This window comes from Callorhinus ursinus, unplaced genomic scaffold (genome assembly GCF_003265705.2).
Source record: "Callorhinus ursinus isolate GAN/ISIS: 27379988/994484 unplaced genomic scaffold, GSC_fseal_2.0 scaffold25, whole genome shotgun sequence".
Taxonomy (NCBI): Eukaryota; Metazoa; Chordata; class Mammalia; order Carnivora; family Otariidae; genus Callorhinus; species Callorhinus ursinus.
Window position 1 is genome coordinate 13,878,765 of NW_027397087.1, and position 15,636 is coordinate 13,894,400.

Genomic DNA, 15,636 nt, shown 5'->3' on the forward strand with positions numbered 1-15,636 from the left:
TACATAGCAGACACCTCACAATCAAAATTGCTTTTATTCATTTGAACTACTTGTTTATAGTCTGTCTCCCCTAACATGCACACACATACACAAACACGCTTGGATGTAAACTGCATGAACACATAGACTTTATAGCTTTCCTCTTCACCATTATATCTGCCATGTATAAAACAGACATTCTGGAATATTTATTGGGCAAGTGGTTAGGTTGAAACATGCAGAACAAGAAATCTGAGGTTTGTCTGTCAGATTTGATAATCATATGACAGTATCACAGAGGGCATGGAACCAGAGTCTTTCCATCATTAAAATTAGTGGTAGTAATAATCATCATCACAATCATGATTCTAAGTAAATTCTTATTGATAAAGTGAGGTGTACAGGATGTTAGGAAGAGGCTTCTTGGAAATTTAATTGCTTTCTGTCCTTGGATGAGTCATGCATGCTCTTTGGAATGGAAAATCTGGTCCTTGCATGTTAATTTAAGAAGATGAACTAAGATCAGTACAAAAACCCTAGTCCTGGAAGGATAAAATCCATAAGATTAGAGCTTCCACTTGCAGAACACATTTAAAATAAGCAAGGAATAAATGTTTTTGTTTGCATCTTCACACTTATATGGTGGGATGGATGAAAAAGGCTATAAATGTTTACTGGTTCAAGTCAATGTGTATTAGATTTGATCCTGCCTCATGAGCAAGATAGTCCTTGTGTATTACCAGAGTTTTCTGAATATTCATAAAGGCACCCTTTGGTGATTCTAGATATTGATTTTTTTTTTGGCTTTTTGTACTCAGCCAGCATGATTCATTTCAAATCTTGGTACGGCCATGGAGCTTTTCCAGATGACTTCTGTTCTCTCTATTTCTCTGACATCCTGTAGCAATTATTGATAATTAAATGTGTCCTGTCTTGGGCTATTTTTGCTTTCTTAAACTCTTCTTTTGGGTTCTTTTTGTTTTGATTGTTTGGGGGCTATTACTTAAAACTTAAGACCTGTGTCTCATCTCTCTAACTAGATTTTTAAGGCAGAGGTGATGCTTTAAACCTTTTAAATACTCCATATTTTGTGGCAATACAGATGTTGCCTGATTAGCGATTCCAGAGAGTGGATGCCACACCTCAATGCCCCATCTCAGCTTCTCTGTTCTCAGGTGGGACATACGTAGGTGTTTTTGCAAAAACTGAACCTCTTTCCCACAGTCTCTCTGAATATTGATCTGGGGTGACGCTGTTGTTACCTGAGACATAAACATATTTCTTGCTACGCTGCCGTCAGAGATTAAATCGTTGGACATAATGAACTAGAGTTAAGACTACCAAATTCTTAAGTTTCTCAGATAAAATGAAAAACACATTAGTTGTGGTGGTTTGTTGTTATCGTTTTTTCCTGTTTCTGTGAGCCGTAGCAAATTGTGATTACTCTGTTTACAATGAATAGATAAAAGGCTTTCTCTTTTTCTTTATTATGTTAGGCAAGAGTACAGGTAATTTCGCCTCTTGTAAATATTACTTAATTCACCTTGGTGGAGAAGGAAGGGCTGATGTAAAGCTAAAACCTTTTCTTCAAGAACCGGATCTTTGTAGCCCTGTATATACAGTTGCTGGCCTCGCTTGTAATTCATTAAAGCCTTTAGCAAAACAGATGGCATTGAACGAGGCACGTGGACAGAAAGAAGATGCCTGGCCACAAAGAGATGTAGCTACAAAACCAATTCAATAATGAATTTGGATGTGGGAAGGATTTTTTTTTAAGAAGAGTCTCCGGTAAGTAAATAAGAATACCTCAGATTCCAGAAGGGATAGTAACAATCCACTGTAGCAATAACAGAAACAATCAGGATCTAAATCTAATTAGTTTCTCGTTTTAGTACAAGTTTTTCAGTTGCAAGCTGAGTTACACAGTGTACTCTGCATGGAGCTTGTCATTTTCCCCTTGAAATATTGCTTAAGCTGTTCTTCAGAGACTCTGCAAAGTTCTACCTGGTCCTTCACAATTATTCAATTATGAGCATCCTTTTCCTCACAATTCAAAGCCTTCTCCGTAAAGTCTTTCCTGATCATTTTTGACCATAACAAGTTCTCTTGATTCAGTTCCTATAGCCCTTACTGCATATACTTTTCATTTAAATCTTAAAATATCCAGTAGTTTTAGTGCATTTCCAAATAAAAGGTCGTGTTGACTAAAGCAGATGGTAAGTATTCTGCAAGACCCAAGAACTGTATACGGCTGCCGCATGTACTGATGGTATTTAGGAGGCATCCCAGCAAGGCCCAAAGAGACAGACTTTAAAATCAGACAAACTTAGATCTGAAACATGTTTCCTCTTTTTACTAGATAATTGTGTGACTGTATTAGTTTCCTATGATGGTAGTAACAAATTGTCACAGAGTGGATGGCTTAAAACAGACATGCATGGTGTCACAGTTCCAGAGATCAGAACTGAAACCAAGGTGTTGACAGAGCCGTTCCTTGCCCCTTCCAGCTTCTGATGGCTCCAGGCTTGTGGCTGCACCTCTCCAATCTTTACCTTTGTGATCGCATTGCCCCCTCTTTTTCTGTGTTTCTTCTCCTCTGTGTGTGTGTTTCAAAACTCCCTCTGCTTCTTTTTTTTTTAAGATTTATTTATTCATTTGAGAGAGAGAGAGAGCATGCGCTTTTGCACATGTGCAAGATGGGGGAGGGGCAAAGAGAGAGAATCCCCAAGCAGTCTCCCTGCTGAGCTCAGAGCTCTACCTGGGGCTTGATCCCATGACCCCTGAGATCATGACCTGAGCTGAAGCCAAGAGTCAGACCAACTGAGCCACCAGGTGCCCCAAAACTCCCTCTGTTTCTTTCTTATGAGGATACATGTGATTGCATTTGGAGGTCATTTGGATAATCCAGGATAAGTTCCTCCTCTCAAGATCCTTATCTTAATCATATATTTTGCCATATAAGATAATATTCACAGGTTCTAGGGATTAGGGCATGCATGTATCTTTTTAGGGGACACTGCTCAACCTATATAGGAATCCCAACAAGATTTCACTTTTTTGAGCTACAGTTACTCATCAGTAAGATGAGGACAGTGACCTTCCATTATCACAGTTAAACGTATATTTTGTGTAAGACATATCTTGCAGGGTCACATAAATGGTAAGTAGCATTTCTCTGATGGACCACCCATTGCTATGGTAATAAGTTCGGCCACTGCAGCACCTTGTCCCTAGGGGTGTCTCATATGCGTTCATTAAGAAATGCATTCAGTTATCAGATGACATCAGCCTTCCCACCACCCCCAACCACCACCATCACATCCTGCTTCAAGTGCCTTTGGTGATACCTAGCTTCTCAACTTCATGCCAAGCCACTGCTGCCCGTGCCCAGTTCTATGCCAAGAGCCCTGCTTCCTGGTACCCCCACATTTGCCAGGAATATATTCTACAGTCAGGTCTACTTTTCACTCTTCTCAGATTATTATTTTGAGGAGCTGCCAGCGTGCTGCCATGGAGACTCTGTACTGCCACCACTGTGGTGTGGCCGAGTTACTCAACCTCTCAAGGTGCCAAAGTTGTACTGTGTTCTTCATAGTCTTGCATGTACACGAACTACCCTGTACCCTTGCCAAAATGGAGACTTTCTTCTCTCTCTCTGATTTAATTTAAATACCTCTTTAATAGACAAGTACCATATATATGAGTCCATGTACAGGTAGGTCGGAACACAAATCAAAGCGGCGGTCCCATGGATTGTCATACCCCATTAATAAATGACGTACTGTCATGGACCAAGCCAGTTTGTCTTAATTAGTACCCTTAAGGGATTCTTATCTCCCTTGTGCAAATAGACGGATAATGTCACAAGTCTGCCAGACATGCATGAATCCCAGTGATGAGTAGAGCTGAGACTCCAGCTAGAATACTCCATTCCTCTCCTTCTCTTACACCTTCTCACCTCCTCATCCTCCCACTTCCACCACTCACAAACACACAAGTAAATGCACCTTGCACAGCATCGACAATATGATAGGTGCTCAATAAATACAAGACTTTTTCTATCCCATATCCACAGTGCTTTTGCCTGCATAGTCAATAAATATGCTTTACCAGTGAATATATAAATCTCTATTCTGTAAGAAAAATGGAACTATCCCTCATAAAATTGCAACCATTTAAAGTGGGCCTCTGACTTCTGACTGCAACCTCTGCTACTGTTAATTATCTGGTTATTAATAATAAGCCCCAAATATAGACCTTTGTATATTCATATGTAATTATGTAATAAGTAATTGTTCACATGCCATTTAAAATTCTTACTTCCTAGACACTTACTTTGCAACATTGCTAGTTGTGCTAAACTCTTTTACCTATGATAGGGAAAGGTCCCTGCTTGTAAGTTGTAAATCCAGGAAAGGATCTTGCCAATTCTATAATAATATTTACCTAGTGGTTTTCTCCAGGGAAAAACATGCTTTTTTTGACATGCTTTTCAGATGCCAAAATGTTCATATTTACAACTGTTCATGGAGAAAAGGTAAAGATAAGAATTTTGATCCTTGTTTTATAAATGAGAACCCGAAGACCTAGAAAATGGTGACTGGCTCACATCAACATAAAAGCATTATGCCCTCCCTAATGCAAAGTTGGGATGGTTTCGGAAGCAGTGTGCCAAGTTTCCAAGCATTTATTGTAATTTTTGTTTCATGGACTAGTAATCATTTCTTACCCCTGAAATCACTGTGGAATGACACACTCCAGGTCTAGTAGGGGCCAAGAGAATTAAAGTAATTATGATGTAAACATGTTGGTATTTATGCTAATTCTTGCTAGAAAATGCAACCTATAGTAGGTGGATTGACATAAGGCCTTATACCCAGTGTGTTCTCATTAAACATGTGAAGGCTGAAAATGCAAGAAGGCTGGCAAATTTGTGGGAAAAAAACAACCTGAAAATGTTAGTTAAATGGCCGACTGAGAAGTAGAGGAAGGGATGGAAGAATAAAAAAGGCTGTTTAATTAGGGAAAAACTTGTAAGACTTGATCTAGATATGTGAGAAATGGCAGTGGGATTGTTTCTCTACCTTCATCACATCCCTTTTACACATCATGGCATTTTGCTTCACTTTGGGACATTGTCTCTTTTCATTCCATGATGGGATGTTAAGAGAAAACTGATAGAATTCTTTATCATCATGGGTTTTTGTAGGACCTAATCCAGCAGTATGTGTGTCATTTAGTAGATGTGCTTGCTAGGGCAGCAGGCAGAAAGAAGATAAGTTTGGACTCCTTCCCCTACTGGCTATGTGATCTGGGAAAAGTTTCTTTGCTTCGATGGTCCTTAGTGTTTTCTCTCATCTGTAGTATGAGAAAAACAATATCAGCAGTGTTGGATTCAGATGAGACGGTTTATGTAACAGTACTTGAAGCATAGGCCAGTACATATGTTATGTAAATAATGGGCTTCTATCACTGTCTGTCACTTTCTGCACTAGACTTGTCTTCTTGCTGGAAAAAGAATGTAGTCAAGGAAATCAGAAACCTCAGCCTCCTTTCTAATTTAAATCCTATGTGACACTATGTATATGTATACATGTACCCATATACATGTGTATGTATATGTATGTGTGTATGTATGTTACTGATATCTATGTTTCTTCTTTGTTAAAAAATTGGGTACAGCTGACAGTACCCAACCACTGGGTTTTCTCATAATAGCAGGTTTGGCTTGAGAAGTGGAGACTGCATCAACTTTTGTAATTGAACAGGAAATAAAATGTTCTGGAGACGGTGGCTTAAACCCCGAGTCCTAACTCAGCCAGGAAGCAGACAGTGAGAAGCAAGAATTATCAGATTCATGGCCTCAGTTTAAGTGAATGAATGCTGGCATCAGAGAAGGGAGACAACTCAGCAAGACCCACATCCAGCTGAGATGATAACCTTGGAGGAGTAACACTAGATATGAAATGAGCTGGGTTATGGGGAGCAAGTTCAGAGCAAGAGAGAGTTATCAAGCTACCTCAAGCCTTTCCATAAGACCACTTACTGATCAAAACCCCTAATTTTGTATTATTTGCTGTTGATAGGCTGTGCAGGTATTAAAGCAACACTTCTTTGGTTATTGTCTATAGCAGTGATGCCAAAGAAAGCACAGAGCAGTTACCAGTATCCAGTATCCAACGTTTGGATGGCACAGTTAAAATTGTCCCATAACCGGTAGACACTCAGGCCAGAGGAAGTAGTCCTGTCCTTGGGCTGCGTCCATTTACCTTCACCAACACACTGGAAAGCCATGTAGGATGATTCCCAAGTAAACCTTTTTATGCTACCCTGTCTAGGATGCCTTGGAATTTTCTCTGTAGGATAGCTTTCCTAGATTTCCCTTTCCATCCACCCTTGAACTCTTGAGGTCTCTGGGTTCAGAAAGTTTGTCACTGCCAAATTCCTCATCACAATAATTTCTTAGTTTAGGTAAAGAGCCCATCTTTTCTGAACTCTGTGGTGTACCAGGTGGGAGGTATTGGAGCTATCTGCCTGGTGGCAGATTTTATTACTGACTTGGCTGAGAATTGTCAGTGCATGGCAATGATAAAAAATCAATTTTTAGTTGGATGTATTATTGTTTTTCTAAAATTATCTACAGCAGCACATCCTCTTATTTTCTGAACCTCAGTAGATTCCCCCCACCTTGGAACACCATTGTCAAAACTCAAAAGACTTTTGAAAATATTACTCCAAAGTTGTTGTTGTAGTTGTTTTTTTTTTTTTTTTGAGGGGGGTGGTAGTAAGAAAGAATAGTAAGAAAGAAATGGTCTTTATGTTTTGAATTTTTCTGAGAATTTTTTAAAGTCAAGAGACTTAAGTCTCTTTAGTTATATATTCAATAGGTATTTGTGGAGTCCTGTTAGATCGAGGACCTTTACTAGGTGTTAGAATTATAGTGATGAGCAAGCCCTGCTCCATGCCTACCAGCAGCTCAGACATCTAAACATCTTCCAGATTCTCCAGAAGCTATTTATCTGTTTCTTTATTTTGGAAAATATTTATCAAGTACCTTTTATGTGCCATGCACTGTGCCAGATATTGGAGATCAGGTTAATATAGAAATACTCGACTGTCATGATGTAGCTTCCAGTATCCCATAGATATTTACCTTTATCATTTACATAAATAAAATTACACAAACTTAGTCACCTACTTAATACCTTCATGATTTTTCCTGTGTTGGTATATTAAAAGTACTATTATTTACTTCAGATTTTCTTTACATTGACACACTCTTAAGTTTAAAATCATTTTAAAAGAAAACTCTTTATCTCTAAGTAGGTAAATGGATATTCCTATGGCTTGTAATAAATATGAGACGTGACAATATATAAGATGTAACTATGAATACAATGGAAACGAACTCGATTAGTAAATTCTAGCGGTATCTTGTGGTCTACCTAGGTTAGTTTAAAAGAGAGATGAGCAAAAACTAGAGACACACTTTAACCAACGTAAAACTTTTTCCCTGAAGTACTGAGAAGGAAATAATGTTGTCATATGTGCCTTGGCATTATTTCATTCCTTATCCTGTTCCTCCTAACATGGTCTTGTTACCTTTAGTAACCACATTGCGTAGTTTCTAAGGCCCTGTATAAAACTACCAGCTTACATATTGGCTTTGTGTGGAGAAATATATATATATATATATATATATATATTTTTGATGGAGGGCTAGTATTGCTTAAAGAGGGATTATGAACATAATTCCAATTTACTTTCTATTTCCTTAGTAGTCTGTAAGGAATGCACTTTTGCTGCATTTGTAGCTATCCTGATATCTTTTTGTTCATTTTCTTTTCTCTTTACTAAGAATGCAGAGTCCTGGATCGCTCAGCCACAGATTGACAGCCTGGAATCCTAAGGAAGACCAAGACTCCTAACAGTAAGGCATGGATCTTCTGCAATTCTGTTTCTTCCACATGGAATGATACTATGATTTGATTTAAGCTTGAATTTGGAAAGTTCATTCTTCTTAGGGAAATATATATCATCTTATTTGGATTTTTGCCTTATATTGGCTTGGATATGCTCAACTAAGTAGTCAGGTTAGTTTAGCTTTTCAGATTGGTTTCTTGATTTAGTATAGATCAAAATTCAAGTTTTATTTTGATTTTTAAACCTTCTTTGCCAGTTTAGAAAAAACACTATAGAAGGAGAATAAAGATAAATATTAAAAACACTGCTTTAAACCTACCATTTGGATAACAATCTGGGTCAGTTTGCTGTATGTCATATACCAAAAATGCTTTACGGAGTCATTTCAAAATTTTAATTAATGTAAAGTTATGCTTTCAGGAACTAAATATATCTACTGTAATGACCATGTCTGGTAGGCAGTTGTTGGAGCAAGGCGAGTCGTATGATGTGTATAGAGGAAAATACTACTGGTTTTGACCAAGTGATAAGAGAAGAAGCAACCAAGTATGAAAGAAAGACTGTTAATTTACTGGGACATGTGACTGTTTTGCTTCATGAATATTTGAGGAAACAGAGTCAGATGAGTAAGTAGTTCTATTCGAACAGTGACAGTGGTATGCCGTGACTGGATGAATATCATGGTAAATCTGAACTTCTACACAGACCCTGTGAGACACAAGTAGGCTGTCCTAGTGATTGTGTTGAAATCATTACTGACTCTTGGTGCAGTTTTAAGTCTGTTAGTTCCTATAAATATGTCTCCAAGATTCTAGTATTTTTCAATCTGCTGCTTCCCCAGGATTCCCCTTTTCCTATGTCGCGGTTTCTTATTTCTCAAATCAGGTGCTAATATACTCCTTGCTAAAACTATGACTCATTCAGTAATTCCTTAGTTATTTTCAACTTATGTCTAAGCAATCTGTTATAAAGACTGTTCTTCTGTTGGATAGGACCCTTCATAATTTGTCTACTTAGTCTAGGAGGGTCTGTACCAACTGAGAGGTTAATTCTCAGAAAAAGGCTGGCTCACCATGAGATGGCAGTAGAGAGCAGCCTGGCGCACAGACCCATTTCACTTGGTTTTTGAGCCAGATTGGGGAGTGGGCCTAGTGGGAGGAGCTAGACAACCAAGGTAAGGGGCTTTGATTGTATCCTTTGTATTTAATGTGGAAGTGTGTTTCTGAAGAAAGGGCATTAACTGTTAAGCAAAGTCCCTGATAGACACATCTGAGGTTGATAAATCAAGAGAAAGGGAAATCATTCCTGAAATACACCAACTTCACTTGATCAGAGTTCTGCCTCTCTCTCTCTTTGACACGCACACAAACACACACCACTGCACACTGCATACACAGAGAGAAAGAGAGAGAAGGAGGAGAAGGAGAGAGAGGTGAGAAGAGACAAACATATTTTATCATCTGTAAGCAAGGCTAAGCAAGATCAGCAAGAAGCCAGAAGGCAGTTGTGACTGTTCAAGAACCACTTGCGACAGCTAAGCTTTGAGGGCACATACCTTGTCATTGCGTCTTCCATCCTTAAAGGTGTCAAAGTACCACTGGCATAGACAGTGGTACCAAATGGTATGCATTTTGGTACCCCCTATTGTGCAGAGAAATCAGGAAATGTTAATGATAGATGGCATTTTCAAAAACCATAGCCCAGGGGGTGACGTGTATTACCCATACTCTTTTACTTTAACTAGAGGCACTATTCGGATTGGAGGGTCACTTGTCTTAATTGTCAATAGCCTATCCTTTCCAAATCACAAGAGCAGAGGAAATTTGATATTTTCTCCCAAATGTAAAAGATTTTAAAGGGCCTGAAATGCATTCGTTTTCATTTACCTTAATTAATATTTTGGTCTATGAGAAAAAATTTGGGCCACCAGGGAGTTTAGGGTATCATCTCTGATTGTCTAGTAAGTTAACATGATAACCAATTAATGTTTCACATGATCACTCAGAAATTGTATCCTTAGAAGATATCTCATCAGCCATATATCGCTGTCTTAGCTTCTATATTTTCCTAAATAAGGAGTCTGAAATAGGGAGACAAATGGTATAGTATCTTGTGTTCCAATTTTTCTTACCTTCAGGGAAAGTCTTTTATGAAAACCCAATGTGTAGAACAGGTAAAGTAAACATGGAAGAGATAGTGAGGATGATAGAATAGAGTCCTGTTTCCCAAACATGCTATCCCTCTTCATCCGAAATGGCCCCAGGGCTGTACCAGAAGAGTGTGAATGGTAGAAGAAAAGGAGCTTTGTGGCCAAAGGCAACTGGAGTCAAATCTTGCATCCATCTTTTATATAATCTGTGTGACACTGATATTGTTACTTGATTTCTCCTGAGTTTCAGCTTCCTTATCTAAAAACTATGAATAACAATTGATCTAATAAATTTGTACAGAAGATTAAATGAGATGTATATAAAGGACTGATAGGTGAAGACTGGATTTTTGAAAATTGTTGAAGCTGGAAAATATTGATTTGATGATTGGCACTGGATTCTGCAGTTTAAGTTAGAAGGTCAGTTCACTTATAAGGTTGATTTGCTTTTGTTTTGTCAAGAACTACTTGCCTGGTTGCTTATAGTTATGTAGACATAGAGTAAGTAGATCCATTGTTCTGAAGGTAGAGCTTAAGAACACATTTTCGCCTTGTGTAGGTCCTAAGTGTTAGTAAATGAAGTTAGACAGTGCTCTGTTCCCATAAGACTCATGGGAACTTTCCTAGGAAAAAGAGATTCATACAGTATCTCTTCTCCAGGATCAGCCTGAGAGAAAAAAATACTTTGCTAATACTGTTAATGGCTTGGGTATGTGGACAATGGTGAGAGGAGGAGACAGACGTTCAGTCCTCCATGGAAAGTTATGGTGGCCTCACTTGAGCCACACAACTCTGCAGTTGCTGTTCCTCACTGGGCCTTTCCCCTTGGCCACTGCAGAGGCAGCTTTGGTTCCAGTACAAACCTGGCCCTGGAGAATAGCTGGAATTTACAGAGCCTAGTGGACCCTGGATAATACCAGACCAAATCAGAGAGTCCGCACTACCTGAGAGACCAGGGCCAAGGAGGTTCCTGGGCCAAGACATACTAAGGCCAGCCTTGGAAAAGATCTACATCACAAGTCAAATCAAACAATTATGCTTGAGTCCCCTGATGCACATTAACACAATCTGAATGAGTGACTGTCTCAAGCTGCTTTCCCACCAGGTCCCCAGGAAGTCTGCATGTGAAACAGGGATCTGGTACCAATGTTTACACCTCTTCATAAAATATCAACTTAAATTTTTCTTTCATTAGAGAATTGGGATTAATGCTCAAAACGAAAGCTTCTCATAAAATAAAACTAATGAAATATGGCTCTGAACAGATTTTAGAGACACATCTTCCAGCCTGCCCGAGGTCCCTTGGAAGGAAAAGATTTTCTCTGATTATCAGCAGACTATGGAAAACCATGACTACACTGCAAGAAACTCCGCCACTTTCTTTCTTTTTCTTTGACCCAGAAACTCTTTCTTTCCCCTTGGTCCCTTAAAACCTCTATTAGTGACCATTTTGTGACAGTGGCTTTGTAATCTCCCAATTCTGGCTCTTGAGTGGGGGAAAAAAAAAGGCTTATTGGCGAGCTCACAGGGTCTGGAAAGGCCGTTCCTTTCCCAGCTGGCCAGGAGTGCCGGAAGCTTGAGAAGGCTGTCCACAGGCTGTCTGGCGAGGGTAAAGGAAGAGGGGAGGAGGAGGCTTAATTCCTAGCTGGCTGGACCTCGGAAGGTGGCCTCCTTTCCCTTTGGCTCAGGAAACAGAATAGAAGGCCAAGAATCCTGGCTTAGTTCCTGTCAGCTTGTCGCCTTGTTTATGGGCTTGTGGAGTGAACTGAGTTCCGGAAGAAGCTTGAGGACTGCCTGAGACAGGCTTACAACTGAGCCTTGAGGAAGACAGACCCTCCCTGTTGCCACTGGGGTCAGAATCTCTTAGCCAGAAGCCTCTCTCCTTTCAGTTTAGAGGAGAAGTGGATTGAGGAGTAAATGGCCTAATTAGTTGTGGAATGTTTGCTCAATACATTAGGATCCTTTCTGTGTTCCTATGAAATTACCATAAACATAAACTACAAACACTTATTTCTAAGCATCCCAAACCTCATTGCATATATCAAAGGGTATATGGCATTAACACTTAAATTTTTGAGTATTTTTTTGCAGCAAACATTACATGACTCCAAAAAGTTATCTTAAAATATGATTCTTCTCGGAGAGACTAGTGTGACCTCAATGAAATGCTCAGTTATGCAACATGTGTCTAGTAGGTACTGGCTTTAGTAAAACTATCCAGTATCTATCCAGCTTGCTATATGCAAGAAGGCACTAAGTCTTTCGTTTCTCTTTTCCCAGTGCTTAATAGAGTATTTCCTTACAACTTTATTGAAATATAATCGATAGACAAAAAATTGCATATATTTATTTAATGTATACAATTTGGTAAGTTTGAACATGTCCATACACCCATGTTACCATCATCATAATCAAGGTTATAAGCATATTGGTCACCTTCAGATGTTTCCTTATGTCCATTCATTTTTGTTGTTGTTGTATCTGTTTTGTGGTAAGAACATTTAACATGAGACCTACACTCCTCACAAATTTTTAAGTGCACAGTGTTTTATTGTTAATAGGTACTATGTTGTACAGCATATCTCTAGAACTAACTCATCTTGTATACCTGTAACTTTATACCCATTGAACAAGTCCCTATTTCCCCCTTCCCCCATCACCTGCCAATCCCCATTCTATTTGTTTCTTCTGTAAGTTTGACTATTTTAGGTACCTCATATAAGTAAAATTATACATTATTTGTCCTGTGTGACTGGCTTATTTCAGTTAGCATAATGTCTTCCAGGTCCATCCGTGTTGTTGCACATGATAGGATTTCCTTCTCTCTTAGAGCTGAATAATATTCCATTGTATTTATATACCACATTTTCTTTATCCATCCAACCATTGATGGACATTTAATTTGTTTCTTTACCTTGGCTATTATAAATAATGCTGTAGTGAACATGGGAATGTAGATATCTTCTGAGATTCTGATTTCAATGTTTTTGGAACATTGAAATCCCAGACATGGGATTGCGGGATCATGTGGTAGCTCTATTTCTAATTTTTTGAGGAACCTCCATACTGTTTTCCATAGCTGCAGCATTTTACATTCCCACTAATAGCACATAAGAGTTCTAGTTTCTCCAAAATCTTGGCAAACGGAGGGTGCTGGAGTGGAGGGGGGTGGGAGGGATGGGGTGGCTGGGTGATGGACCCTGGGGAGGGTATGTGCTATGGTGAGCGCTGTGAATTGTGTAAGACTGATGAATCACAGGCCCGTACCCCTGAAACAAATAATACATTATATGTTAATAAAAAAAATCTTGGCAATACTTATTTTTTTGTTTGTTTGTTGATAGCTACTCTAATTGATATGAGGTGGTATCTCATTGTGGTTTTTATTTGCATTTCCCTGATGATGAGTGATGTTGAGCACCTTTCCATGTACCTGTTGACCATTCGTATGTCTTCTTTGAAGAAATGTCTATTAAATGTTTTACTCATTTTCTTTTTTCTTTTTTTTTAATTTTTTTATTGTTATGTTAATCACCATACATTACATCATTAGTTATTGATGTAGTGTTCCATGATTCATTGTTTGTGCATAACACCCAGTGCTCCAGGCGAACATGCTCTCTTTAATACCCATCATCAGGCTAAACCATCGCCCCACCCCCCTCCCCTCTAGAACCCTCAGTTTGTTTTTCAGAGTCCATCGTCTCTCATGGTTCCTCTCCCCCTCCGATTTACCCCCTTCATTCTTCCCCTCCTGCTATCTTCTTTTATTTTTTCTTAACATATATTGCATTATTTGTTTCAGTGGTACAGATTTGTGATTCAACAGTCTTGAACAATTCACAGCACTCACAATAGCACATACCCTCCCCAATGTCTATCACCCAGCCACTTAAACGCTCCCACCCCCCCCACCACTCCAGAAACCCTCAGTTTGTTTCCTGAGATTAAGAATTCCTCATATCAGGGAGGTCATATGATACATGTCTTTCTCTGATTGACTTATTTCACTCAGCATAACACCCTCCAGTTCCATGCACGTTGTTGCAAATGGCAAGATCTCATTCCTTTTGATGGCTGCATAATATTCCATTGTGTATATATACCACATCTTCTTTATCTATTCATCTGTCGATGGACATCCTGGCTCTTTATAGCAGCTGTTGCTGCTATAAACATTGGGGTGAACATACCCCTTTGGTCCCTACATTTGTCTCTTTGGGGTAAATACCCAGTAGTGCAATTGCTGGGTCATATGGTAGCCTTATTTTCAACTGTTTGAGGAACCTCCATACTGTTTTCCAGAGTGGTTGCACCAGCTTGCATCCCAAAGAACAAATGATCTTTGTTGGTAGGTAGCTTGCATCCCCACCAACAGTGTAGGAGGAATCCCCTTTCTCCGCATCCCCGCCAACATCTGTCATTTCCTGGCTTGTTAATTTTAGCCATTCTGACTGGTGTGAGGTGGAATCTCATTGAGGTTTTGATTTGGATTTCCCTGATGCTGAGCGATGTGGAGCACTTTTTCATGTGTCTGTTGGCCATTTGGATGTCTTCTTTGGAAAAATGTCTGTTCGTGTCTTCTGCCCATTTCTTGATTGGATCATTTGTTCTTTGGGTGTTGAGATTGATAAGTTCTTTATAGATTTTGGATACTAGCCCTTTATCTGACAGGTCATTTGCAAATATTTTCTCCCATTCTGTCAGCTGTCTTTTGGTTTTGTGGACTGTTTCTTTTGCTGTGCAAAAGCTTTTTATCTTGATGAAATCCCAATAGTTCATTTTTGCCCTTGCTTCCCTCGCCTTTGGCGATGTTTCTAGGAAGAAGTTGCTGTGGCTGAGGTCGAAGAGGTGGCTGCCTGTGTTCTCCTTTAGGATTTTGATGGACTCCTGTCTCACGTTTAGGTCTTTCAACCATTTGGAGTCTATTTGTGTGTGGTGTAAGGAAATGGTCCAGTTTCCTTCTTCTGCATGTGGCTGTCCAATTTTCCCAACACCATTTGTTGAAGAGACTGTCTTTTTTCCATTGGACATTCTTTCCTGCTTTGTCAAAGATGAGTTGACCATAGAGTTGAGGGTCCATTTCTGGGCTCTTTATTCTGTTCCATTGATCTATGTGTCTGTTTTTGTGCCAGTACCATACTGTCTTGATGATGACAGCTTTGTAATAGAGCTGGAAGTCCGGAATTGTGATGCCGCCAGCTTTGCTTTTCTTTTTCAACATTCCTCTGGCTATTCGGGGTCTCTTCTGGTTCCATACAAATTTTAGGATTATTTGTTCCATTTCTTTGAAAAAAGTGGATGGTATTTTGATGGGGATTGCATTGAATGTGTAGATTGCTCTAGGTAGCATTGACATCTTCACAATGTTTGTTCTTCCGATCCATGAGCATGGAACGTTTTTCCATTTCTTTGTGTCTTCTTCAATTTCTTTCATGAGTATTTTATAGTTTTCTGAGTACAGATCCTTTGCCTCTTTGGTTAAATTTATTCCTAGGTATCTTATGGTTTGGGGTGCAATTGTAAATGGGATCGACTCCTTGATTTGTCTCTCTTCTGTCTTGTTGTTGGTGTATAGGAATGCC

General features: G+C 39.2%; 1 long non-coding RNA gene across 1 annotated transcript in view; it reads left to right on the top strand.

Moving 5' to 3' along the window:
• Positions 1 to 15,636, top strand: part of LOC141370050 (uncharacterized) — a 446,651-nt gene that overhangs the window by 295,332 nt on the left and 135,683 nt on the right. Inside the window, exon 3 of the long non-coding RNA XR_012373742.1 lies at positions 7,838 to 7,909. This is a non-coding gene — a long non-coding RNA (uncharacterized lncRNA). The remainder of the gene's footprint in view (positions 1 to 7,837; positions 7,910 to 15,636) is intronic.